This window comes from Loxodonta africana, chromosome 3 (genome assembly GCF_030014295.1).
Source record: "Loxodonta africana isolate mLoxAfr1 chromosome 3, mLoxAfr1.hap2, whole genome shotgun sequence".
In the NCBI taxonomy this organism is placed as follows: Eukaryota; Metazoa; Chordata; class Mammalia; order Proboscidea; family Elephantidae; genus Loxodonta; species Loxodonta africana.
The window spans coordinates 68,195,643-68,222,531 of record NC_087344.1 but is presented as its reverse complement, the minus strand read 5'-3'; the positions used below and the strand labels follow the sequence as shown (position 1 = coordinate 68,222,531).

The window sequence follows — 26,889 nt, the reverse complement described above, 5'->3', positions numbered from 1 at the left end:
ATCTGCTTCCTAAAGGTCACAGCCTTGAAAACCCTACGGAGCACAGTTCTACTCTGACACGCATGGGGTTGCCATGAGTCAGAACAGACTTGATGGCAATTAGTTATGAATAGTATAAAAGGGTGAACTAGTTTAGATTCAGATGGAGAGAGTTAGGGACTACCTCTCTGAGAAGTGACATTTAAGCTGAGACCTCAAAGGTGACCAAAGGAATTAGCCAGGTGAAGAGTGAGGGGCAAGATCGCTGGTTCCAGCAAAATGGATGTCTAGAAAGTGCTGAAACTTTACTGCTAGGAACACCTAGAGATGCTGGACAAAATAAACCAAGATTTGTGTACTTGTTTGTTTAAACGTATGGCTGGACTTGCAAGAAAGTATAGGAAATCTTCAGATGCCAGCAGTGAGGAAGGAGTTGAACCAGAGTAGAGAGCACAGGAGGGTGGACCAGTGATGGCTAGGGCTTAAGTTTTCATCATTAAAAAACCTCTATCTACAAGAGGTGGGAAGTTGGCATCCAGTTACCTGTTGAGACCCTCTAAGGACCACAACTTCAGTGAAAAAGGACTAGTAAATTTTGCCTTTAAGTCCAGGGGAAAGGTAAAGAAAGCTTGTCTTTGCCAGGTTCTTGGGTGGGAAATATCCTAAGTGTGATATTCGCATTCAAGGTTGTACTTTTTGAGTACAAATTATATTACCTGCTTGGTGTAGAAACTTCAAGTTGAAAAGTTTACAAAAATATTCTTCCCAGGTTGGTGGTGCCTCCGGGGCACTTTGTGAATGAGAAATTGCTCGTGAGGGTTGCTCTCAAAACCCAAGCCAGGTAGTACAATGCCCTTTTCTTTTATGCTGTCTTGACATAGTTTTGAGGCCCTGTTTGGAGGCTGGTCAGTTGCCCCTGTTGAGCAGCTGATTAAGCACACTCTCCAACCACTCCCCTTATCAGGTTCTCACACTCCTGACTTCTACGCCTCCATGATAATCGCCTGGAGCCAGTTACCCAACAACTAGGAATAGCCCCTATGCCTCCCGAGCCTGCAAAATTATTCAGAAACCTAGATAACCCATACATAAGCCCTTTTCTACAATTCCAACTTGTTGTTGCCTTGTCCCCGGGTGCAGCCCCAGGTGACCCTACGTCATGGCATGCTGTGCCTCTATGTCTCTGGGAACTGTGACTATAGTAAGCCTGGTTACTTTTTATGGGCCCCCTGGCTCCTCTTCCCCACATCACACCAGACTTACCATCCCATGAATTTGTTAGAGCGGGTAAGAAATAAGCTCTGCTGAAGATGAATTCAAAATCATTCCCCCTCTTTACACAAAATGGATTATTTCCAATATCAGGCAAGCATAGTATCTATCTCCTATTTAAAAACAAACAAACAAATACTTCCCCTTGATCTCACACCTACCCTTGGCTACTACATTTTTCTGCTCCCTTTACACAAAATTCATTAAAGGAGTTTTAAAAATATCTGCTGTCTCCATTTCTTTGGCCCCATTCTCTCTTGAACCCATTCCAATCAGGTTTTCATCCCCTTCACTCCATCAAAACCATTCTTGTCAAGGTCATCAGTAACTTGCACGTTGTCAAATGGTTCTTGCTTTGTCCTATTTTACCAACACAGTTGATTACTCTCTTCACTTGGCCAGCAGGACCACTCCTACCTGGCTCTCCTCCTCCCTCACTGGCCACTCCCTCTCAGTCTCCTTTACTTACTACCCATTTTTCTCACCTTTAAGTGTTAGAAAATTTGAACAAGTGCACGAGAGCCGAAGTACGACCTTGAGTATATCCCACCTGAATTTAGAGACCATCTCAAGAGTAGATTTGATGCATTGAACACTAATGATCAAAGACCAGACAAGTTATGGAATGATATCATGGTCATCATACATGAAGGAAGCAAGAAATCATAAAAAGACAGGAAAGAAAGAAAAGACCAAGATGGATGCCAGAAGAGACTCTGAAACTTGTTCTTAAACAAGTAGCTAAAGTGAATGGAAGAAATGATGAAGTAAAAGAGCTGAACAGATTTCAAAGGGTGGTTTCAAAAGACAAAGTATTATTATGAAGGACACCCTGGTGGCATAGTAGTTAAGTGCTATAGCTGCTAACCAAAAGGTCAGCAGTTCGAATCTGGCATGTGCTCCTTGGAAACTCTACAGAGCAGTTCTACTTTGTCCTATAGGGTCGCTATGAGTCAGAATCGACTTGACAGCAGTGGGTTTTTTGGGATTATAATGAAATGTGAAAAGGCCTGGAGTTAGAAAACAAAAAGGGAAGAACACGCTTAGCATTTCTCAAGCTCAAAGAACTGAAGCTTCGAGATGCAGTATTGAAGGGTTCTATGGTGAAGATATTAAACGACACAGAAAGCATCAAAAGAAGATGGAAGGAATACAGAGTCATGTTACCAAAAAGAATTAGTTGATTGACGTTCAACCCTTTCGGGAGGTAGCATATCATCAAGAACCAATGGTACTGAAGGAAGAGGTCCAAGCTGCAGTGAAGACACTGGCGAAAAACAGGGCTCCAGGAATTGACGGAATACCAATCGAGATGTTTCAACAAATGAGTACAGCCCTGGAGGTGTTCACTCGTCTATGCCAAGAAATCTGGAAGACAGCTACCTAGCCAACTGACTAGAAGAGATGCGTCTTTATGCCTATTCCAAAGAAAGGTGATCTAACTGAATGTGGAAATTATCAAACAATATCATTAATACCACACACGAGTAAAATTTTGCTGAAGATCATTCAAAATGTCTGTAGCAGTACTTTGACAGGGAACAGCCAGAAATTCAAGCTAGGTTCAGAAGAGGATGTGGAACAAGGAATATCACTGCTGTTATCAGACAGATCCTGGCTGAAAGCAGAGTATCAGGAAGATGTTTACCTGTGTTTTACTGACTGTGCAAAGTCATTTGACTGTGTGCATCATAACAAATTATGGATAACATTGCTAAGAATGGGAATTCCAGAACACTTAATTATGTTCGTGAGGAACCTGTATGTAAATCAACAGGCAGCTGTTTGAACAGACCAAGGGATACTGTGTGGTTTAAAGTCAAGAAAGGTATCAGGGTTGTACCCTTTCACCATACTTATTCAATCTGTATGGTGGGCAAATAATCTGAGAACCCAGACTATACGAAGAAGAACGGGACATCAGGATTAGGGGAAGACTCCTTAACAACCTGTGTTATACAGGTGACACAACCCTTGCTTGCTGAAAGTGAATAGGACTTGAAGTACCTACTGATGAAGACCAAAGACCACAGCCTTCAGTATGGATTACACCTCAACATAAAACAAAAATCCTCACAACTGGACCAATAAGCAACATCACGATAAACATAGAAAATACTGAAGTTGTCAAGAATTTCATGTTATTTGGATCCACAACCAATGCCTGTGGAAGCAGGCGTCAGGAAATCAAACAACGCATTTCATTGCATTGTTTGAAGTGTTAAAAAGCAAAGATGTCACTTTAAGGACTAAGGTGCACCAGACCCAAGCCACAGTGTTTTCAATCGCCTCATATGCATGTGAAAGCTGGGCAATGAATAAGGAGGACCAAAGAAGAACTGAAGCCTTTGAGTTATGGTCTTGGCAAAGAATGTTGAATATACCATGGACTGCTAGAAGAATGAACAAATCTGTCCTGGAGGAAGTATGGCCAGAATGCTTCTTAGAAGCAAGGATGGCGAGACTTTGTCTCACATACTTTGGACATGTTATCAGGAGGGACCAGTCCCTAGAGAAGGACATCATGCTTGGTAAGGCAGAAGGTCAGCAAAAAGGAGGAAGACCCTCAATGAGACTGACTGACATAGTGGCTGCAGCAGTGGGCTCGAGCATAAATACGATCATGAGGATGGGCAGCACCGGGCAGTGTTTCTATCTATTGTACCATAGGGTTGCTATAAATCAGAACCAACTCAATGGCACCTAACAAGAAGTGGTAGAATGCCCCAGACCTTAGACCTCTACCTGTCAATTCTTAAGTGATCTCATCCAATCTCAGTTTTAAACACCATCTTTGTGCTTATGTCTCCCAAATTTACATATCCAGCCCCATGGCCTCATCTCTGAACCTCAAGTCTAGTATGTATGTTGTTGTGAGTAGCCATCCAGTTGATTCCAACTCATGGCAAGCCCATTTGTGCACGGTAGAATTGCTCCATAGGGTTTTCAAGGCTGTGACCTTTGGGCAGCAGATTGCTAGGCCTGTCTTCTGAGACACCTCTGGATGGGTTCGAACCACCAACGTTTTGGCTAGTAGTCAAGTACCTAACCATTTGTGCAACCCAGAGACACCCAAGTCTCATATATCCAACTGTTTACCTGCATCTCCACTTAGATGTTTAACAGGCACCCTAAGCCTAACATGTCTGAAACCATACTCTTGATTCACTGCCATCCTAAATCTGCTTGCTGTACAGTCTTATCCATCTCAGGAAACGGTGACTCCATTCTACCAACTGTTTAGGCCAAAAGATTAGGAGTCATCTTTGATTCCATGTTGTTGGTTTTACGTTCAAACAGATCCGAAATTCTACCACTTCTTTCCACTATGCTGCTGCCACTTTGAGCCAAGTCACCATCATCTACCCCTTAGAGGCTACTGCAACAGCTTCCCAACTGGTCTCCTTGGAAGTTCAATCTAGTCTGAATATAGCAGCCAGAGTGATCCTTCTAAAATGAAGTGAAATTATGTTACTCCTCTCCTCAAAACTCTTCAATGGTTCATCCAACTCCAAAGTTGTTCCCATGACCTAAAAGGCCCTATAGGATCTATACTCTTCTCCCTCCCGGCACCTCTCAAACCTCATCTCCTCTGCTCTACCCCTCACTCTCTGCATTCCAGCCACACGGACCTCTTTACTCTTCCTTGAACACAGGCACGTTCCTGCTACACAGCCTTTGTACTTGCCATTCCCTCTGCTTGGAACATTCTTCCCCCAGATACACACAAATCGCATTCTCGCTTCTTTTGGGCCTCTGCTCAAATGTCACCTTATCAGAGAGGCTTTCCTTTCCATCGTATATAACCCCCCCCCCGCCCCATCTCTAAGGTCCCTGGGTGGTACAAACGGTTTGTGTTTGACTATGTTATAACCCAAAGGCTGGCGACTCGATGGCACCTGGTTTTTCTTTGGTTTCACAGTCTTTATTTCCTTGCCTTGCTTTGTTTCTTCCTTTCGGCATTTGCTACGTATTTATTTTGTTAGTTTTCCCCTATGAAAATTTAAGGTCCAAGAGAGCAGAGGCTTCCTGTTTTGTTTACTACTCGGCTCTTTGAACACAACAGATAATCGATATTGTTGAATGAATTAATTTAAAATGTTACGACGCACAGGGAAATTGTTCTTTATAAATGCAAATCAGCAAACATGACAAACAGGAGAATCAGAACCACAAGAGCTTCAGAAAATAGAAAATAGAAAAAGAACTGACAGACTATTAAATAAGTTGAAAGTAGTTAGAGGTAAAAAATGATAAAGAATAGCATATAGTTATAAGCACAGATACTACAGCAAAGTAGCTTGACTTGGAATTCCAGCTCCACCAGTTGGTAGCTGTGTGGACTTGGGCAACTTATTTAACCTCTGGGTTCTGTTTCCTCCTCTGTAACATGGGGCTAAACACAGCACTTATTTCACAGGACTGCTGTGAGGAGTGAGTTCTCAGCCCATTAGTAAGTACTCCACAAATGTTAGTCACTCTCTTTTTTCTCTCATTATTATTATTCTTAAGAAAAGACACCATGAAAACAGAAGAGGTAGCTCTGAAGAGAAACAAAATGAATATAGAAAAATGTTATAATTAATGAAATTAAACTGCTTCATGTTGCAAGACGGCTGTTCCACCTCCAGTCTTATGTCCACATTTCTGGCAGAAAGAAGAGCAAAGGGCAAAGGGCAATTACCAGCCCAGTCTACCTTCTTTTTACCAGGAAAAAATATCTTTCCTGGACACCTCACCCAGGGAACTTACACTTGCAACTCAATGGCCACAGTCATGCCACATAGTTTTAAAACTTGCCTTCCACTAGTAAAAAAAAAAAAAAAAGTAGGATATATCAATTCCCACTTCTCATCTCTGCCAACATTTAGTATTGCCGGACTTTTTAACTTTTGCCAATCTTATGAGTAAGCAATGATATGTTACTGCTTTTATTTACATGAACAACTTTTAATATGTTTATTAATCATGTTTAGGTTTCCTTTTCTGTGAAATACTTGTTCATTAGCATATTGCTACTGAGGTGCAGTGAATTACACATTATGGCTCTTCTAACCATAGTCTGTAACTCCCATCAAATGACTGGGTGAGATTATGCAAATGGGGTGCTTGTGGCCCACCAAGGGGGCGGAGAGTTTGCTAATAATGTAAATAAGGTATATGGCACCCTCGTGGGTGCTGGACCATGCAAGTAAGGTATATGCAATCCTAATGAGGGGATTGGTCAGTTTTGCCATCCACTAGGCTTAAAATGGGAAGGGCGGATCTCACCACTACCACTACCAAGAAAGAACAGCCAGGAGTGGAGTTTGTCCTTTGGACCTGGGATCCCTGTGCCGGTAAGTTCCTGGAACCAGGAGACCGAGAGAGAGCGCTGTCACACTGAAGATGGAGAGAAGTAGCTGCAGATAAACTGTGGCAGCAGAGGCAGGAGACCGGCAGGAGACAACGAGGTGGGCTTCCCAGTCCAAGGAGCCAGAAAGCTGAGCACTTTCAGGCAGGAGGCTTGCTGGCAGAGTAGGGAGTCTCTGGGCACTTGGTGGAGCTAGGTTTGCGAAGCCACGGAACTAGAGCTGGGCACCTTCAGGCTGAGGCTTACTGGGGGCAAAGCCAAAAGAGCTTTCTAACACTTGCCTGAGCAGGGCAGAGGCCAAGGGGCCAGAAAGAGGTATGCCTGCTACCATGGCTAAGAAGAGGCTGTCCTGATTGAAGAACTGTATCCTGAGCATTACTAAGCCTGACTTGTAACCTGTTACTTCCCTAATAAACCCCATAATCGTATTGTCTGTGGGTTCTGTATGGCTGTTGCAGTGAATTATTGAATTCAGCGAAGAAGTAGAGTGCCAAGGAAGGCACAGTTGGTATAAGAATTGGTAAAAGGGCCGGTGAGAGGACGTATGTCTGACCTCCACCTCAAAGGAATCAACCTTGGGCTGTTGATCTTGATTCTCCTTCCCCCTTGTGTAGCTACAGGAGATCACAAGCCACCCCCCGCCACACCATTTTTCCAGTTACCTAACACTGTGTAACAACTAACCACAAAACTCAATGTTATACAGTAACAACTATTCATTTAGCTCACACACTTGTGAGTTGGCTGATCTGGGCTGGGCTTGGCAGGACAGCTCTGCTGATCTTGCCTGAACCCACTCACATACCTATGGGTCAGCTGATTCAGGCTTACCTAGAGGGGGTAGCTTGTCTGGGGTGGTTCTGCTACTTGTGTCTCACAGCTTCCTCCTGGGACCAGTGGGCTAGCTTGGACAAGTTCTCATGACAATGGCAAAAGTGCAGTAGGCCAAGTGGAAATACATGAGGCCTCTGAAGGTTTATACTTCTACCATATTCTGTCAACCAGAGTAAATCACATGGCCAAATCCAAAGTCAAGCGATGGGGAAATATCCTCTGCTCCCTTAGTGGGAATAACTGCAAAGTCACACGACAAATGAAGTGAATAGAGAGAGACGGTAAGGAATTGGAGCCAATAATATTCTTTCTTATTTTTTAATTTGGTCACCTTTTTCTTGTTGGCTTACAAGTATCCTTTATATATTTTACATACTAATCCTATGTCAGTTATGTCTTTCAAATATCTTCTTCCCAGCCTGTAGTTTGTCTTTTTAACTTCGTTTAACATTGCTTTCATTAAAAAAAAAAAATCTTTTAATTTTAATTTAGTCAAATTTGTCAATTTGTTTATGGTATGTGCTTTCTGTATCTTGTTTAAGAAATCCTTCTCTATGTCAAGGTCATAAAGATATTTTCTAAGGTTCTGTTTTTTTACTTTTAGGGCTACAATCTACCTCTATTTTTTATTTTTATTGTGCTTTAAGTGAAAGTTTACAAATCAAGTCAGTCTCTCACACAAGAACTTATATATACCTTGCTACATACTCCCAGTTGCTCTCCCCCTAATGATACAGCCCACTCCCTCCCTCCACTCTCTCTTTTCATGTCCGTTTCACCAGCTTCTAACCTCCTCTACCCTCTCATCTACCCTCCAGGGAGGAGGTGCCAACATAGTCTCAAGTGTCCACCTGATCCAAGAGGCTCACTCCTCACCAGCATCCCTCTCCAACCCATTGTCCAGTCCAATCCCTGTCTAAGAGTTGGCTTTGGGAATGGTTCTTGTCTTGGGCCAACAGAAGGTCTGGGGGCCATGACCACCGGGGTCCTTCTAGCCTCAGTGAGACCATTAAGTCTGGTCTTTTTATGAGAATTTGAGGTCTGCATCCCACTGCTCTCCTGCTCCCTCAGGGGTTCTCTGTTGCGTTCCCTGTCAGGGCAGTCATCGGTTGTAGCTGGGCACCATCTAGCTCTTCTGGTCTCTGGCTGATGTAGTCTCTGGTTTATGCGGCCCTTTCGCCTCAATTTATTTTTGCATATGGCATTCTAATTTTATATTTTTCATATGACTAACCAATTTTTCTCGCACTGTTTACTGACCATCCTTTCCCCACTATTGTAACGCTACCTGTTATACATTTAAGTTTCCATAAGATCATGAGTCTAGTTCTGAGCTCTCTGTTCAGTTCACTTGGGTTTGTCTTTGCACCAATACTTAACAGTATTAATTAACATAACATTATAATGAGTTCCCCCCACCTAGTTCTGTTTCTTAAAAAAAAAAAAAAAAAAGATTTAGAAAAAATTCTTCTTGGCCTGTTGTTTTTTCATATAAACTTTAGGGCCAGCTTATCAAGTTTCACGCACACACAAATCCTATTGGTATTTTGTCTGGAATTGCATTGAATTTATAGATTAATTTAGGGAAGAATTCATATCTTTATAATATTGAATCTTGCCACCCATGAACGTGGTATAATTCTCCATTTATTCAGTTCTTCTTTCATAACAATAATGTTTCCTCGTTCTCTTTATTAAGATCTTGCATGTTTTTTTTAGATTTATTCCCACTGCTTATAAGTTTTATTGCTATAGGAAATGTGTATTTTGTTTCTACTGCATTATTATTGGCTTACAGGCTTGCTAGTGACATTTGTATATTAACCTTGTATTTAGCAACCTTGTTAAATTCTTTTTAGCTCTAATAGTTTACTGACGATTTTATGAAATATTCTTTATAGATAGTTATATTTCTGAAAATAAGGATAGTTTTACTTCATCTGTTTCCATTTTTATGATCTCATTTCTTCTGTATGTCCTATTGCAAAGTCTAGGATCTCCCATAAAGTGTGTAGCATAAAAATCATGATCACAGGCATCACTGACTAAATGGAAATGCTGTTAAAATTTCACCATTAAGAATGATGTTTAACAACGTGACCAAGGCAAAGCCATAGAAGCTTTCCAGGCACATCCAAATACCTTGAGGGGCCAAGTCACTAGGGTTGAGGGCTGAGGACCATGGTCTCGGGGGACATCTAGGTCAGCTGGCAAAGCAGTTCATAAAAAAACATGTTTTACATCCTACTTTGGTGAGTAGTGTCTGTGGTCTTAAAAGCTTATGAGTGGCCATCTAAAATAATTCTATTGGTACGATCACATTCAGAGCAAAGGAGCATGAAGAAAACCAAAAATGCATGAAGAAAACCAAAGATGCAAGGAAAATTTCAATCCAAAGAACTATTGGACCACATGAACCAGAGACTCCACCAGCCTGAGCCCAGAAGAACTACATGGTGCCCAGCTGCCACCACCAGCTGTTCTGACAGGGATCACCATAGAGGGTCCTGGACAGAGTAAGAGAAAAATGAGGAACAAAATTCAAATTCACACACACACACAAAAAAAAGACCAGACTTATTGGTCTGACAGAGACTGGAGGAATCCCTGAGACTATGGCCCCCAGACACCCTGCTAATTCAGAACTGAAGCTACACCTGAAGTCCACCTTTCAGCCAAAGATTAGACAGGCCTATAAAACAAACAATAACACATGTGAGGAATGTGCTTCTTAGTTCAATCAAGTATATGAGACCAAATGGATGAACACCTGCCCAAAAGCAAAGATGAGAAGGTAGGAAGGGACCAGAAACTTGGACCAATGGAAACAGGGAACCTGGGGTGGAATGGGAAGGAGGGAGAATGCTGACACATTGTGGGCATTGCAGCTAGTATGATAAAACACTTTGTGTATAAATTTTTGGATGAGTAGCTAATTTGTGCTATAAACTTTCACCTAAAACACAGCTGAAAAAAAAATTAAAAAGATGTTTAGTAGTATTGAGTTTGAGGGGTAACCTTTTATTTCTAATTTGCTAAGAATTCTTATAAATGTGTGATTAATGAAATGCTTATTTACATGGTTTCTCTCCTATAATCTGTTGCCATGGTTTATTACATTAATGGATTAGTTTGGATGTCGAATGATCTTTGCATTCCTGGAATAATCTAACCTAGTTTTTGCCTTTTTTTTTTTTATTTTAAACTTCTATTTTTCTACTTATTCATAGACTGAAAAGATAAAATGTTCTGCCTTTTCAATTCTGTAATATTGGCATAAAATTGCCAATATTTGACCAGTAAAAATAGTAATTTCATATACCCAACCCAAAACCCATTGACATCAAGTCAATTCCGACTCCTAGTGACTCTGTAGGACAGAGCAGAACTGCCCCATAGAGTTTCCAAGGCTGAAATCTTTATGGACGCAGACTGCCACATCTTCCTCCAGAGCGGGTGGCAGGTTCAAACAGCCAACCTTTCAGCTAGTAGCTGAGCACTTAACCACTACACCACCAGGCTCCTTGTAGTTAACCTATGAACTGGACAAAGAAAAAAACTATTTCTGTATTAACCAAAGAAGCTATAGCTATTTACAAGCTGTTATTTTAATAGTTTCAGTGAACATTTTTGTTATTTGTCTATTATCTAATTTCCCTTTTGTTTACACGTTATTCTATTCCTACTATTCCCTCTACTCACTCAATGCCTTCTGGTATTAATGTCCCAAATTTTCTGCCCCCCGCAACCAAAGGTCTCACGTATTTATTACTAAATCAATCTATCAAAGCAGAAGCATAAAAACAGAAGAAACCAGAGTTTTCCCAATATAACATGTTCAATTGTTCAGACAGTGGCCAACTTTTCAACTTGTTATGGTGAGATTCTACTGAACTTGACAGAGCATAAATATGTGTGCCATCGCATGTGCAGCTCCTTTTAGGCCCAGCTTGGTTCTTCTCCAATGTCTCCTCTTGGAGTTGTACGGGGTTTTAACACCAGTTTTCATTCAAATCCACTGAAGAATGAGATGATTCTGCTTTTGTTTCTCGGCCAGGAATCTCTTGATCCCAGAAGCCTTATGAGAAGATACGGTGAGGATGGAAGGCGGCCACACACACCACAGTGGCAGAGAAAAAGCTCCCCAAGTTTTCTTAAGAGGATCAACCCTCCACCTTTTTTGGTTCATATGGTTTGGGAGGTACTGCCTTAATCCATCATTCCAGGGATCAACTGTGACCCAGAGCTGGCAAATCAGAGCACTATATTCAAATGAGGTTCAAAAGAAGCTAATCTTAGCACTTTTATTAGAGCAACTGGAATAAAGGACCATTCTTCTGCAGGTGTGAAGATGTAAGCCTGGAGTTGTTTTAGATATTCTACCACCGTGAAGGAAGAATTTACATGAGAAAGGACCAACACTGAGGAAAGCAGACCAGAGAAACAAAGCCCAGATCCTACTGACATTATTTTGTCCCTTAAACCAGGGGTTTAGCAAATTTTTTTCTGTAAAGGACGAAATAGGAAATATTTTAGGCTTTGTGAGTCATAGATCTCTGTAACATCTACTCAATTCTGCCGTTGCAACACTCAACTCTGCCACTGTAGTGCAAAAACCGCCACAGACAGTATGTGAAGGAACGGGCATGGCTGTGTTCCAATAAAGCTTTATTTACAAAAACAGCCACAGACTATCTTTTGCCAGCCCCAGCCCTAGACCTAGCCAGGCCTTAACCTATGTATGTATCCTTAGACTTTTCAGTTACTTGAGACAATAAATTCACTTTTTCCTTAAGCCAGTTTGAGTTGGCTTTCCTTTCACCTGCAACCAGAGAATCCTGACTTAATATAGCTGTTTCTGAAAAGCCTGGATTTTTTAATAACTTCAGTGCAACTTTTCTTTAAAATTCACTAACCCTGAAAGCAATCAAAGTTGGTTTTACTGATGCCCAAGTCACAACCAGTTCTTTTTCAGACATAAAAATGTTATAAAAATACTTTAATTCTATGCTTAAAAGTTTTACTCGAAAGTTATTACCTTGGGTGAAAACACAGAATTTTTTTTAAGTTTCAGTAAGAGTTTGCTTTCTACAACCAAACCCTTCGAAGAAGGCCAGAGAAGCAGGGACGGGGGTCTGGGGGCCATGATTTCAGGGGACATCTAGGTCAACTGGCATAACAAAATGTATTAAGAAAATGTTCTGCACTCCACTTTGGTGAGTGGTGTCTGGGGTCTTAAATGCTAGCAAGTGGCCATCTAAGATGCATCAATTGGTCTCAACCCACCTGGGGCAAAGGACAATGAAAAACACCAAAGACACAAGGTAAATATGAGCTTAAGAGAGTAAGGGCCACATAAACCAGAGACTATATCAACCGGAGACCAGAAGAACTAGACGGTGCCTAGCTATCACCAATGACTGTTCTGACAGGGAACAGAACACAGAATCCCTGATGGAGCAGGAGAGCAGCGGGATGCAGACCTCTAATTCTCATAAAAAGACCAGACTTAATGGTCTGTGTGAGACTAGAGGGACCCTGGAGGTCATGGTCCCTGGGGCCTCTGTGAGCCCATGACTGGAACCATTCCTGAAGCCAACTTTTCAAACGGGGATTGGACTGGACTGTAAGACAGAAAATGATACTGGTGAGGAGTCAGCTTCTTGGCTCAAGTAGGCACATGAGACTATGTGGGCAGCTCCTGTCTGGAGGGGAGATGAGAAGGCAGAGGGGGACAGGAGCTGGTTGAATGGTCACGGGGAATACAGGGTAGAGAAGAGGAGTGTGCTGTCTCATTAGGGGGAGAGCAGTTAAGAATACATAGCAAGGTGTATGTAAGTTTTTGTATGAGACTGACTTGATCTGTAAACTTTCACTTAAAGCACAATAAATTAAAATAAAATAAAAAAAAGAATTTGCTTTCCAGGCAATTTGTAGAAAATCTCGAGTGTCAACATTGTAAAGGAATTGCTAAGAGTAGTCATTGTGTGCAAATTTATTTAAACAGACTCCTAATTGAGAGTTGATAGGAGTGGGACAATGTTGAACATTAAAAGTAAAATGGGAAATTATCTTCTGACTGCGGAGACTGGAGCACTGCCTTTGACAAGCAAAAAGAGCAACAAAGGACCTCTGAAAGAAAAGGCAGACGCCTGTAGGGAATGACTTCAGAGCAGTCTCTGTCAAAGGACAGTCAAAAGACTACACCCTCTTAATTCCTTGTATTATTTCTGTCTGGAATATATAGAGTGGCTTCTGCTTTCTTAACAGGACCCTTATCATATAATCTTGAGAACAGGAAAGGTCCCAGAAAATAAACCCTCCAAAACAGCATTTGAGGATTGGTTGGCTGACTGCTTGAGCTTGGACAGGGTGATGACCTCACTGCCAATGGAAAATGGGAATCTGTGTCATGTAGTGGCACTGTGATTACTTACATTATCATCTGAAACTAGAACTGAAATAATGAGAAGGTTGACACAATATGAATGTAACCAATGTCACTGAACAACATGTGTAGAAATTGTTGAATGGGGACCTGTTTTGCTGTGTACACTTTCACTGAAAATACAATAAAATATTGTTAAAAAAATTATCACCTGAGTTTGCTTAGGATGAAGTGCCTACTGAAGGCTAGGGTTCGGGAGACCAAGCGGCTGGGGCATTTGATCATTATGGTAGTAATGATGACTGCAAGGACTGCACTGGAATGCTTACAAAATGAAAATGATAAGCTCTGGGCTTTAAATTCTCACCTCAAGTCACCATCAGAGAACTTTGATGGTGGCCCCAAACAAACCTCTTACTTCTTAAAGTCATGGAGTATATATAGGTAAAAATCAGACCCCCAAATGTAACTGTGTGGGTTGCGAAATTACAACGTAAGTTTAATTTACATCCTTACCAAGTATTGTATGTGATGGGCGTTGATTGTGAAGGAGTGGAACCCTGACACTTGGAAACACTTGAATAGATTCAGACAATCCGAGACCCCTGAACTTCTAAATTCCATTGACCTCCCTTGCCTGGAAAGTACCCTCTCCTTCCCTGTCTGGGGAGACTCACCTTCCCTTCCCTTTCTTGAAGACTCCATAATAACCTACCTGGGATAATTACCTCACAAGGGATGCCTATTTTCCTTCAGACACACCTCATATTCATTCCCACCAGACCATAACTAGAGTCAGAGCCCAGCATTCTCTAGGGGGATAATTCATCAAAATTATCAAAATAAAAATTAAAAATACATAAGATTTTATCAATTTACCTTGGCAGAAACCCAGAAATGTATTTAGGGATGGATCCTAAGGAATATAATGTTGAAGCAGGCTGAACTTCTTGATATGAGTATATTTACCACAAATTCTGGCTTTAATGTGTTAGCTTGAGCACCTGGGAATGGTTCTTAAAGTTTGCTTCACTGATTGACTGCAACTTGGACTCAAGGGTAGATTATATTCAATGAGGTTGAGATGCCAGAATTTCTGGCACAATGTGGAGGAAGAAATTCAAAGGTCCAGAGGATATTTCCTTCACTAAGAGGGAGATGTCCCTACTGAAATGAGGATGAGGAGACCCTAAAGTGGCAAAGGATAAGTGACAGTGCTTAAATGCCACAGACAAGGTGGGCACAATTACCATAATGTACAGCAGGGGTGGGTCTTTGGCAATGGGTAATTGAACATGTTATCCCTAGGAATTGTCTAGATGAGCAGTTAACTAAAGTATTACATCCAAACCCAAACAACTCTAGGTCTATTAAGCAGGACTCTGATTTGGTTTGCCATATTGGAGCACAATAGATTGTCATCCATTTCTCCAACCTAAGCCAATTTATAGAGCTGGATTTATAGAACCTTTGATTGAAGAAGAAAGCTAACCTACCAGAAGTTGTTGTTCACTGCCATTGACTTGACTTTGATTCATGGCAACCTCACATGTGCAGAGTAGAACTGCTCCATAGGGTTTTCAAGGCTGTGACCTTTGGGAAGCAGATCACCAGGCCTGAAAGATGACACACTGACAGAATGGCGTGCTATCCTCTAAGATGTGGTATATGTGTATAACCACTGACCAATATATTATGCTCGTTTCTTCCCCCACAGCTAGACTACTCAGTTCTAGAAATCAAAGGATGAAAGTGGCTGTGACTCCTTTCACTTTTATACTTAACAACCCACTTACAGAATTTTGGTTCTCTGTCCCTGCGGGGAGGTCTTAGTTCCCAAGGTAGGAAAGCTTGTACCAGGAAACATTGAATGGTTACATTAAGTTGGATTGTAACTGACCCAAAAGAGGAATTAACATCAGTCTTTTTGGAGAGAGGGTGAAAGTGCTTTGTTTGTATGAAGGATAGGTGCATATTACAGGGCAGACTCAGGAAGCTGTCGTTTAGAATTTTAAGTATGGGAAAAATGGTGTATATGGATGCCTAGTATCCAAAAGGGTGAACTATGTTGGTCATTTATTTACCTGTCATCTCTCAGCCTCATGCCTGTGCCATGCTATACTGGATCCTCTACTGGTGGAATTGGAATTCTGCAAATGACATCTACCAGGCTTCCTTCCCTGGCATCTGGCTTCTGTTGTTGTTGTTGTTAGGTGCCCTCAAGTTGGGTCTGACTCATAGCAACCCTATACACAACAGAATGAAACACTGCCTGGTCCTGCCTCATCCTCACAATCACTGCTATGTTTGAGCCCATTGTTGCAGCCACTGTGTCAATCTATCTCATTGAGGGTCTTCCTTTTATCACTGACCCTCTACTTTATCAAGCATGATGTCCTTCTCCAGGGACTGGTCCCTTCTGATAACATGTCCAAAGTATATGAGGTGAAGTCTTGTAATCCTTCCTTCTAAGAAGCATTCTGACTGTACTTGTTTCAAGACAGATTTGTTTATTCTGTTAGGGTCTGCCAATGAGAGGCACTGATGGGAGATCAGAAAAAGGAAAAAAAGTTTCCTGCTGTGGGCAGTGGAAATGCAGCAGGTGCTGGCTACTGCTTTAATGGCAGCAGGGGTGGCGGCATTCTGGACTCCAGCAGCCTGGATGAGGCACCTTTGGACTTTCCATCTCTGACAGAAGAGGCACCTCCTTGCAGATCTACAACTGACTGTGACGGTGACTCCAACTGCACGGTAGCCAGTACAGAATTGTGGGCTTCAGTTCAGGGCACAGCAGCTTTTGGTCTACGATTAGAACCCTCCCTAGCTCCCCAGGCCCTTCAAAGAAAAGGGAACCATCACCCTTCAGCCAAAGATTATACAGGCCTATAAAACAAACGAGAACTCACATAGTTCAACCACGTACAGGAGACTAAATAGGCACACCAGCCCAGGGACAAGGACCAGAAGGCAGGAGGGGACAGGAAAGCTGGGCAGACAGAAATGGGGAACCCAAGGTCGAGAAGGAGAGAGTGTTGACACATCGCCAGGTGGGAAACCAATGTCACAAAACAATATGTGTATTAATTGTTTAATGAGAAACTAATTTCATCTGTGAACTTTCACCTAAAGCACAATGAAAATAAAATAATAAAAAGATAACAAAAGAAAGAAAAAGGGAAACCAATAAATAAATATCTCTTTTTCTTTGATCTCCAAAGCATTTCTTGCACTTTGGGAGTGAATTCCATATATTAACTTCCCCCTTTTTGAAATACCCAGAGCGGTTTCTACTTGAATGACTGATAACATTTCAAGCACCAAAAACAGACAAATCAGCTGTCTAATAAAAGATCTATCCTGAGATTTGCCCTTCTGGACAAGGGACATATAAACAACCACCGTCAATTAGAGACTACATTTATTTTGTTGTTGCTATTGTTGTGGGGTTTTTGTGGTTTGTTTGGTCACTAACTTCTTTAAGGAAATTTTCAAAAACTAAGAAAAGTAAAGTGGATAATATGAGGAACACTCATGTATTCATTATCCAGCTTTAACAACGATCAATTTGCCAATTTTGTATCTTCTATCTGTTCCACTCCCCTCTCCACCCACAATATTTTAAAAACAATCATAGGCCTCATGTCATTTCCCCCATGATACTTCAGGTGCAGTTTTTACGTGAGCCTTCTTTCATTTCTGTTATTATAGTGGACCTCTGCTGTCTTCTGCTTGCAGCATAAGAGTTCCCTTTCCCTTTCTCAGCGTGAGAGTTCTCTTTGGGAACTGCCTTCCACAACTTGGTGGTGATGTTCATCACATGCACTCCCTACCCTACGACAGGGATGGGCACCTGACCCCGGCTGGTCAGTGTGAGTCCTTTTTTGGCACGTGTCATGGAAGCTAGAAAATGAGGGTCTCACTACATCAGTTCCTTACGAATCATGTAAACCTAAAGTTGTAAAAAATCATCTTTAACAAGTGAGAAAGTCTAATGAAGACCAAGGACAACACAGAACACAGCAAGACACAGCTGCTTAGAGAAAGAGTCTTTATGATGTTATTTTAACTCCTGGATCCAGCTGTGCCTAAAGCCAGTGATTCCTCTGGATTTTTAGTTATATGAGCTTATAAACTTTCTTTTCTGCTTAAATGTAAGTTAGATTTCTATCATTTCTGGCTGAGGGTTATTTATTCCTAATTTGTGACACTATCTGAGGCTGCAGCTACAGCCCATTCAGGAATACTCTAGCAGGGACAACAACTTTTTATAAATGGAAACATTGATGCACTCAGTACAATTAGGGTTATGGTATCACTAAGGCATAGTTTCTGGTGGTGGTGCATGGGCAGTTGTTGTTTTTTCTCTTCATAGCTCCTAAAGTCCTGCCATGTCTCCAGACAGTTTCTTTCAACTGCTGTTCACTCAGAGAGTTGTGAGGCAACTCTTTCCAAGCTACAATAACTTTTATGATACCTTTCATGACGTCAGAAGTCTCCCACAAATCTCTAACAGCTGACCAGCTTTTTGAAGGTGTTTCCTTGACTCGAATTACTGTAAAATATCCATTTTAATAACCAAAGTGATACGCTTGTTCAGCACTTTTGCAGTAACTTTAGCCCCAACTTGCACACCTGCGATAACTCATGATGAGTCAAAACCATTCAGTGAAACGTGAAATAACGGCAGAATCAAGACTGTGGCCTAAAAACACAAATATCTTGGTGAGGCCTCTCAAACTCAGGACTGTACGTACACTCTGTTAAGCCAGCTTTTGTTGGTATTAACTGTATTAAACTGGCTAAGCAGTTATTTCAAAAATCCATTAACTACAATTCAGTAAAAATGTGAACACATGTGAGAGATGAAGAACATTATAATAAATTAGTTCCCAAGGAGTTATGTCTATAATGGAGTTTATTCCATGTTTGATGCAATCCAGGCTCTAGCTAATAGTGAACTTCAAGAATCCCAAACCTCCCAGTAACTATTAAAAAAAAAAAAAAAAAATGAGTCACTTGGCTAGAGGTTGGGGCCTTCACATTCTCATTATGTACTCAAAGATCCAACTTTTGCTGAATCCTTATCTGACCATGTCTCTGGAGGGCAAATAAACCAGGGACACTGTGCTAACAAAAGGAGAATATATTCAAGGTTATGTCAGATAACTGCAGAAACAAGACATTTGGGAACACTGCTAGAGAAGCATCAAATTAATACTCAACCTTTTACTATCATATCTTGTCAGTTAAATTTAATAAATCTTCTGTTCTCATTTGAAACAAGGTAGTTGGGCCATAATTTAACAATTTTTTGCTGTTATAAATAATGTTGCAACAAAAACCTTTGCACATAGATCCTTCAGGGCTTGTGAAATAATCTGATTCCTAGAAGTGCATTTGCTAAGTGGGTACCGACGCGTTACCTTCCAAAAAGATTCTATCAATTTGTACCTCCACCAACACCATATGATAGAGCCTTTTTCCCAACCCCTTCGTTAACCCTGGATATTATCTCTGTAAAATGTTTTCCCATCTACCCTTAGGGGAAAATACCGGGAAGTCTTCTATCAATTTTATTATTTAACTTTGTTCTAGAAGTATCAGTCAATAAATTAGAAAAGATAATTAAATATAAAATACAAACACTGAAAAGGATGAAACAGTTATCATTAATGCAGATGATATTGTTTATTTTTAAAATACAAAAGTAAAATTAGAAAATTTAGAGTAAAATTCTTGAGCTTTTGTCATGTTGGAGTAACTGATATTGGATGTGGTCTCCTGCTATAAACAGTGGGAAAACTGGACAAAGTACATGAAAAAACAGTTTTCAGATGGTGAAAATAGGTAGTGTGGTGCTGTGATCCCCAAGAAAAGAGATACAAATGAGGTAAGGCTTACTATCACTCTGGCTTTCTGGATTGTGGTATAGAGAGGGGGACATCAAGCCGGATAGAACACGAGTGGTACTCAGAGAGGCTGAGGGTCCCTGGGAGTTTTGGAGCAAAGTACTAGAGAGGAGGCAACTATGCAGAAAAAGAGCCCAAGAAATCTGCACTGGGCTCTTTAGAGTCTGTGCTGAACACTAATCTAGGCATGTGTAGGGTGGAATTTCAATAGCCTGGTAAACAACTACTAAGGAACTATGTGCAGAAAAATTCCCAGACCTCACATAGGGGTAGGGGACATTTATGTTTGACCAGCCAAAGTGAATACTCCTCATTGAACACCCAGGGTATTTAGTAGAGATCCCAGAAAAGTAATACCTTAGTAGTAGGACTAACTTAACCCAACAGTAAATGTTTATCTAGAACTGCTCTGAAGTTCAAAAACAATCCTCAAAATCATCAAGCTGATCCACTAGTGACTTAACTAACAAGTAGGCCAAATTTTAAAAGTTTTTAAAGGATACTCAAAAATACATATTCACTATGTCTACCACTTAATCAAAAAATTTACTAGGCAGGTGGAAAAGAAGAAAATTGTCACTCTAAAATCAGAAGAAAATCGGTCAATAGAATCAGACACAGAAATGAAAGAGATGCTGGACTTTGAAAACAAGGGTGTAAAAACAATTATTAAACACGTGCTCAAGGACTTAAAGAAAAATATGAACATATGGAGAAAAAAGATAGAAGACATAAAAGTAATTAAAAAAATTTGTAGAAACAAAAAATACAATATTTGAAATTTAAAAATTCACTGGATAAGAAAATAAAAACACAACACACCAAAACCAATGGGATGCAGTAAAAGCAGTGCTCAGCAGAAAATTTATAACAGTAAAAACCTACATTAAGAAGACAGAGGAGATAGAGCCAACATGGCACTATAGACAGAAGCACCACATTGCCCCTCCACAGCAAAGACCTGAAAAACTAAAACAGAGACAAACATCAATCCTGAAACCCTAAGCATCAAATGAAGAGATAAAGAACTCAACCAAGCACCAAATGGAAGAAGAAACTGAGAGAGAACAGAGAGTGAGGAGAGATACGGAGTGGAGGTTCCCTATCAGCTATTGTGGCACGGATTCACTACCTTGAACTCCTCAGCCACCAAGACTGGTGGATACCGAGTACAGGAAGGCAGCTTCAAGGAGTTCCCAGCATGAGACAGAGCACTCGGTAACCAGCAATACACACTTTCCCACCACCCCCCTTCTTCCCCCTGCTCGGCCTCTGCGGCTTCCCAGTGGGTCCAGTGACTGGGGAGGCACCAGCTCCATGCCGCTTGGATTCACCCCGCCCACACCTGCCAGCTCTTTCAGTGCCATTTTTTTTGAAGCCGTTGCTTTTTTCGGCTTCTTCTGGTTTCTTCCCTCTCTCTCACCTTTTTCCCTTCCTTTCTCTCAAATGCCTGGCTCTGTGTACCATCTCTGCTTCTTATTGACAGGCTGTGAAGCGCAGCTCGGCTGGGGAACTGTTTTCCCAGTCTGTGCTGCCACACCAGTGGGATCCTTGGGGGCATCTTGTTTTTTGTTTTTCTTCATTTCTCAGTTTCTCATCTCCTCTACTTTACTTCTTTTCCAGTCTCTTAAACATCTGGCACTGTGTGCCATCTCCACACCTTCTAGACAGGCTGTGATGCTCGACTTGGGAGCCACCTCCCTGCTCCACCATGTTGGTGGGATCCTTGGGGGCATTTCATTTTTCTTTTTCTTCATCTCTCAGTTTCTCATCTCTCTCTACTTTCCTTCTTTTCCTGTCTCCTGAATACCCAGTGCTTTGTGCCATCTCTGCCCCATCTAGATGGGCTGCGCAGTGCCTACCAGCTTGGGAGCCACCTCCCCAGTCTGAGCTGCCAAGCCAGTGGGCTCCCTTGGGGAATTTTTTTTCCCTCGATTTCTTATCTCTCTCTACCATTTTTCCCTTCTTTTCTCTTGAACACCTGGTGACGTGTGCCATCTCTGCTCCTCCTAGATGGGCTGTGCAGTTCCAAACAGCTGGGAAACCACATCCCTGATCCACAGTGCCATGCTGGTGGGATCCCTGGGGACTTTTTTTTTTTTTTTTTCTTTTTTCCTTTTTGTTTTTCTTCATTTCTTGGTTTCTCGTCTCTTTCTATTTTCTTTCTTTTCCTGTCTCTGAATACCTGGTGCTGTGTGCTATCGCCACCTTTTCTAGACAGACTGTGCAGTGCCTAAAGGCTTAGGAGCCACTTCCCTGGTCCATGCTGCAAAGCAAGTGGGCTCCCGTGGGAATTTTTTCTTTTCTTTTCTTGATTTCTCGTCTCTCTCTACCACCTTTCTGTTCTTTTCTCCTGAACACTAGGCACCGGTACCATCTCTGATCCTTTTAGACAGGCTGTGCAGTGCCGTGCAGCTGGGGAGCCATTTAACCGGTCAGTGCCACCACAGAAGTGGGCTCCCGTGTGGCATCATTTTTTTCTTTCTCTGTTTTTTTTCTTTTCCTGATTTCTTGTCTCCCTCTGCCTTCCTTCCTTACCCTTCTCCTGAACATCTGGCGACTCATGCCACCTCTGATCCTTCTTGACAGGCTATGCAGTGCCACTCAGCTGGGGACCCACTCCTGGTGGGCTCCCTTGGGGCATTTTTTTTTTTCTTCTTTCTTTACTGTCTTCTTTTTTTCTTGGTTTCCTGTCTCTTTCTACCTTCCTTCCTTATGCTTCTTCTGAACACCTGAAGCTGTGTGCCATCTCTGCTCCTTCTTGATGGGCTGTGCAGCACTGCTCAACTGGGGACATGCTTCAGGTGGCTCCCTTGGGGCATTTTCCTTTTCTGTCTTTCTTTTTTTTTTTTTCTCACTTTCTTGTCTCTCTTTACTTCCCTTCCTTAACTTTCTCCTGAAAACCTTGCACCGTGTGCCATCTCTGCTCCTTGTGGGTGAGCTGTGCAGTACTGCTCAGCTGGAGATCTGCTTCTGGTGGGCTCCCCGGGGGCATTTATTTTTCTTCCTTTTTTTTCCCCCTGGATTTCTTGTCTCTATCTCCCTTCTTTTCCTTCATCCCAATCACCTAGCATCTTTTTCTTTTTCTTGGTTTCTTGTCTCTCTCTACATTACTTCCACTCCTTTCTCCCAACCACATAGCCGTGTGTACCTTTCTCTCTCCTTTTTTTTTCTTTTTATCTTCTTACCTCTCTCTCCCTTCCTTCCTTTCCTCTCTCCCACCCATCTAGCTTTGTGTGCCATATCTGTCCCTTCTTGGCAGGCTGTGCCTCACCACCTGGCTAGAAAGCCTCCAACACCTGGCTTCCCCAGGTCTGTGCTACTCCAATGGTAGGCTCCTGTTTCTCTCTCCTCTTTCCCACACCCACTTAACTCCACACATCGCAACCTCCTCCCTCCCTCCTGCCTATCTGCACCATGAGCTGAACACCACACCCCCGAGCAGCACAGGCACAGTCTCCTGGAACCTGCCCTGCACTGACCCCTGGCCCCACCCTATCAGCCTCAGTATGTGCCACAAACAACCCATCTCAGCCCCTTCCCTTCCACTGGACCTACCCTGCTGCACCACAGCTGAGCAACTGGCCCTGCCCATTGGACAAGGTGGTGAGAAATATCGTGCCCACAGACAAGCAAACAACAAAAAACAGTCCGGCTGCTCAGACATAATCAAATAAAACAAAAAAGCAGGACAAAACAATTTTACAATCAATAAACAAAATAACTACAGAATGTCCTGAAGACAGCAGATAATATAAAACACACAAAAAAACAGGACAGGATGGTTCCAGTAGGCGTCCAAAATAAAAACACCAGATGACCTTCCAGCAGAAGAAAAGGCACTGGAACTGCCTGATAGGGTATACAAATCTTTAATATTCAGAATAACCCAAGAGTTGAAGGAAAAAGCAGAAAAAAATTATTAAAAAATTAACAAAATCATGGAAAAGACAGACAAAACAATGGAAGAATTCAGGAAAATAATACAGGAAAAAATGTCAAAATAAATTCACAACTAGAAATCATACAAAAGCAGCAATTAGAAGTCCAAAAGATAAACAACAAGATTTCAGAAATACAGAGTGTCATAGAAGGTCTGCGGAACAGGTTTGAAACAACGGAAACAGGATCAGCAAAATTGAAGACAAATTCTTGGGTACCAGTTTGTTTGATGAAAAATCAGAGAAAGGAACAAAGAAAAATGAAGAAACCCTGAGAATCATGTGGGATTCAATCAAAAGCAAAAATCTGCAAGTGACTGGAGTTCCAGAACAGGGTGGGGGGACGGAAAACACAGGATCATTGAAGAACTGCTGACAGAAACTTCCCTAATGTGAAAGATGAAAAGGTGACCATCCAAGAAGCTCAACAAACCCCACATGGGATAGACCCCAAAAGAAAATCACCAAGGCATATCGTAATCACACTCACTAAAACCAAAGACAAAGAAAGAATCCTGAGAGCAGCTGGAGGAAAACAAAAAGTCACATACAGAAGGGAAACAATAAGACTAAGCTTCTGCCTGCCAGCAGAAACCATGCAGGCAAGAAGGCAATTGAATGACATATATAAAATCTTCAAAGAAAAAAACTGCCAACCAAGAATGATGTATCTTGTAAAAACTCTCACTCAATTATGATGGTGAAATTAGGACATTCCCAGATAAACAGAAACTAAGGGAATATGTAAAAACCAAACCAAACTTACAAGAATTATTAAAGGCAGTACTTTGGTTTGAGAACAAACAACATCAGATGACAGCTTGAATCTAGGATGCAAGACTACAACAGCCAGATACCAACCTAGATAATGAACTCTCAAGGATTAATCAAAACTAAAAGATTTGCAACAGGGAATCAGAAAGGTTAATCTGTAAATGACAACAAGGTCAGAACAAAAAAAGAGGGAATAAACATTGTAGGTATAGAACTTTCAAATGGAGAGGAAGGCAAGGTGATACCAAGTAATAAATGACTGGTTCAAACTTAGGAAGATAAGGGTAAATTTCAAGGTAACCACACAGAAAGTTAACAAACCTAGTCATCAAAATAAAGAAGAAAAATATAAAGTTTCTGTAAACACAAAATCTACAAATACAAAAGAAATGGAAAAAAAATCTACAAACAAAAAGAACTCAGCACAGGAAAGTAAGAGGCAAAAAGAAAACATCCACATCAAAAGAAAAAGCACTATAAAATGACAGCAATAAACTCACACCTACGAGTCGGAATCGACTCGACGGCACTGGGTTTGGTTTGGTTTTGGTTTATCAATAATTATACTGAATGTAAGTGACCTAAACGCACCGATAAAAAGACAGACAGTGACAGAACGAATTAAAAAACAGGATCCATAAATATGCTGTCTACAAGAGACACACCTTAAAAACAAAGATGTAACTTTACCAAAAATCAAGGGATGGAAAAAAATATACCAAGAAAACAGCTACCAAAAAAGAGTGGATACTAATCTCAGAGAAAATAGACTTTAAAACAAAATCCACCATAAAAGACAAAGGGCATTACGTACGGACTAAAAGGATGATCCATCATGAAAACATAACCATTATATATATCTACATACCCAATGACAGGGCTACAAAATACATAAAACAAACTCTAACAGCACTGAAAAGAGAAACTGACAGTTCCCAATAATAGTAGGAGATTTCAACACACCACTCTCAGTAAAGGACAGAACATCTAGAAAGAAACTCAAAAAAGATACAGATCTAAAGGCCACGATCACCCAACTTGACCTCATAGACATATATAGAACATTCCACCCAACGGCTGCAAAGTACACGTTATTTTCCAACGCACAAAGCAACCCCTCAACAAAAACCAAAATGTTTAGATAATATAAAGTATCTTCTCTGATCACAACGCCATCAAAGCAGAAACTAACAACAGGAAGAGCAAGCAAAAAAAAAAAAATCAATTACATGGAAACTGAATAATGCCCTGCCTAAAAACCACTGGGTAACAGAAGAAATCAAAGACGGAATAAAAAAAAATTTTTTAGAATCAAATGAGAAAGAAAACACATCACACCAAAACCTTTGGGACATAGCAAGGCAGTACTCAGAGGTCAATTTATAGCAATAGATGCACACATCAAAAAAGAAGAAAGGGTGAAAAGTAGCTGAACAACTCAAACAAATAGAGAAAAACAAAAGAAGCCCACAGCCACCAGAAGAAAGGAAAAAATAAAGATCAGAGGAGAAATAAATGAAATAGAGAATAAAAAAAAAAAAATAGAAAAATCAACAAAATCAAAACTTGGTTCTTTGAAAAGACCGACAAAATCAACAAACCACTGGCCAAACCGACAAAAGAAAAACAGGAGAGGGTGCAGATAATCCAAGTAAGAAATGAAATGGGGGACATCACAACAGACCCAAGTGAAGTAAAAATGACCATAACAGAGTACTATGAAAAACTATACTCCAACAAATAGGAAAAGCTAGAAAAAATGGACAAATTTCTAAAAACATACTATCTACCCAAACTAACACAAAATGATGTTGAAAATCTGAGCAGACCCATAACAAGAGAAGAGATTGAAAAGGTAATTAAAAAAAAACTCCCAACAAAAAAAAGTTCTGGCCACGATGGCTTCACTGGAAAATTCTACCAAACATTCAGAGAAGAGCTTACACCAATACTACTTAAACTATTTCAGAACACAGAAGAGGAAGGGATACTTCTGAACTCATTCTACAAAGCCAGCATAACCCCGATAGCAAAACACCACAAAAAAAGAAAATTAGAGACCAATATCTCTCATGAATATAGATGCAAAAACTCTCAACAAAGTTTTAGCCAACAGAACTTAGAGTCATATCAAAAGAATAATACACCACGACCAAGTGGGATTCATAGCAGGTATACAAGGATGGTTCAACATTAGAAAATCAAACATAATCCACCACATAAATAAAAGAATCACACGATAATCTCAATCAATGCAGAAAAGGCATTCAACAAATTCCAACACCCATTTCTGATAAAAACTCTCAATAAAATAGGTATAGAAGGGTAATTCCTCAACATAATAAAGCGTGTCTATACAAAACCAACGGAAACCCTGGTGGTGCAGTGGTTAAGTGCTACAGCTGCTAACCAAAAGGCTGGCAGTTTGACTCCATCAGG

General features: G+C 41.0%; 1 protein-coding gene and 1 pseudogene across 1 annotated transcript in view; both read right to left on the bottom strand.

Moving 5' to 3' along the window:
- The window catches only part of ZBTB8A (zinc finger and BTB domain containing 8A), a 65,532-nt gene that overhangs the window by 9,693 nt on the left and 28,950 nt on the right, over positions 1–26,889 (bottom strand). The window lies entirely within an intron of this gene.
- Positions 11,325–11,627, bottom strand: LOC111752027 (large ribosomal subunit protein eL39-like; annotated as a pseudogene).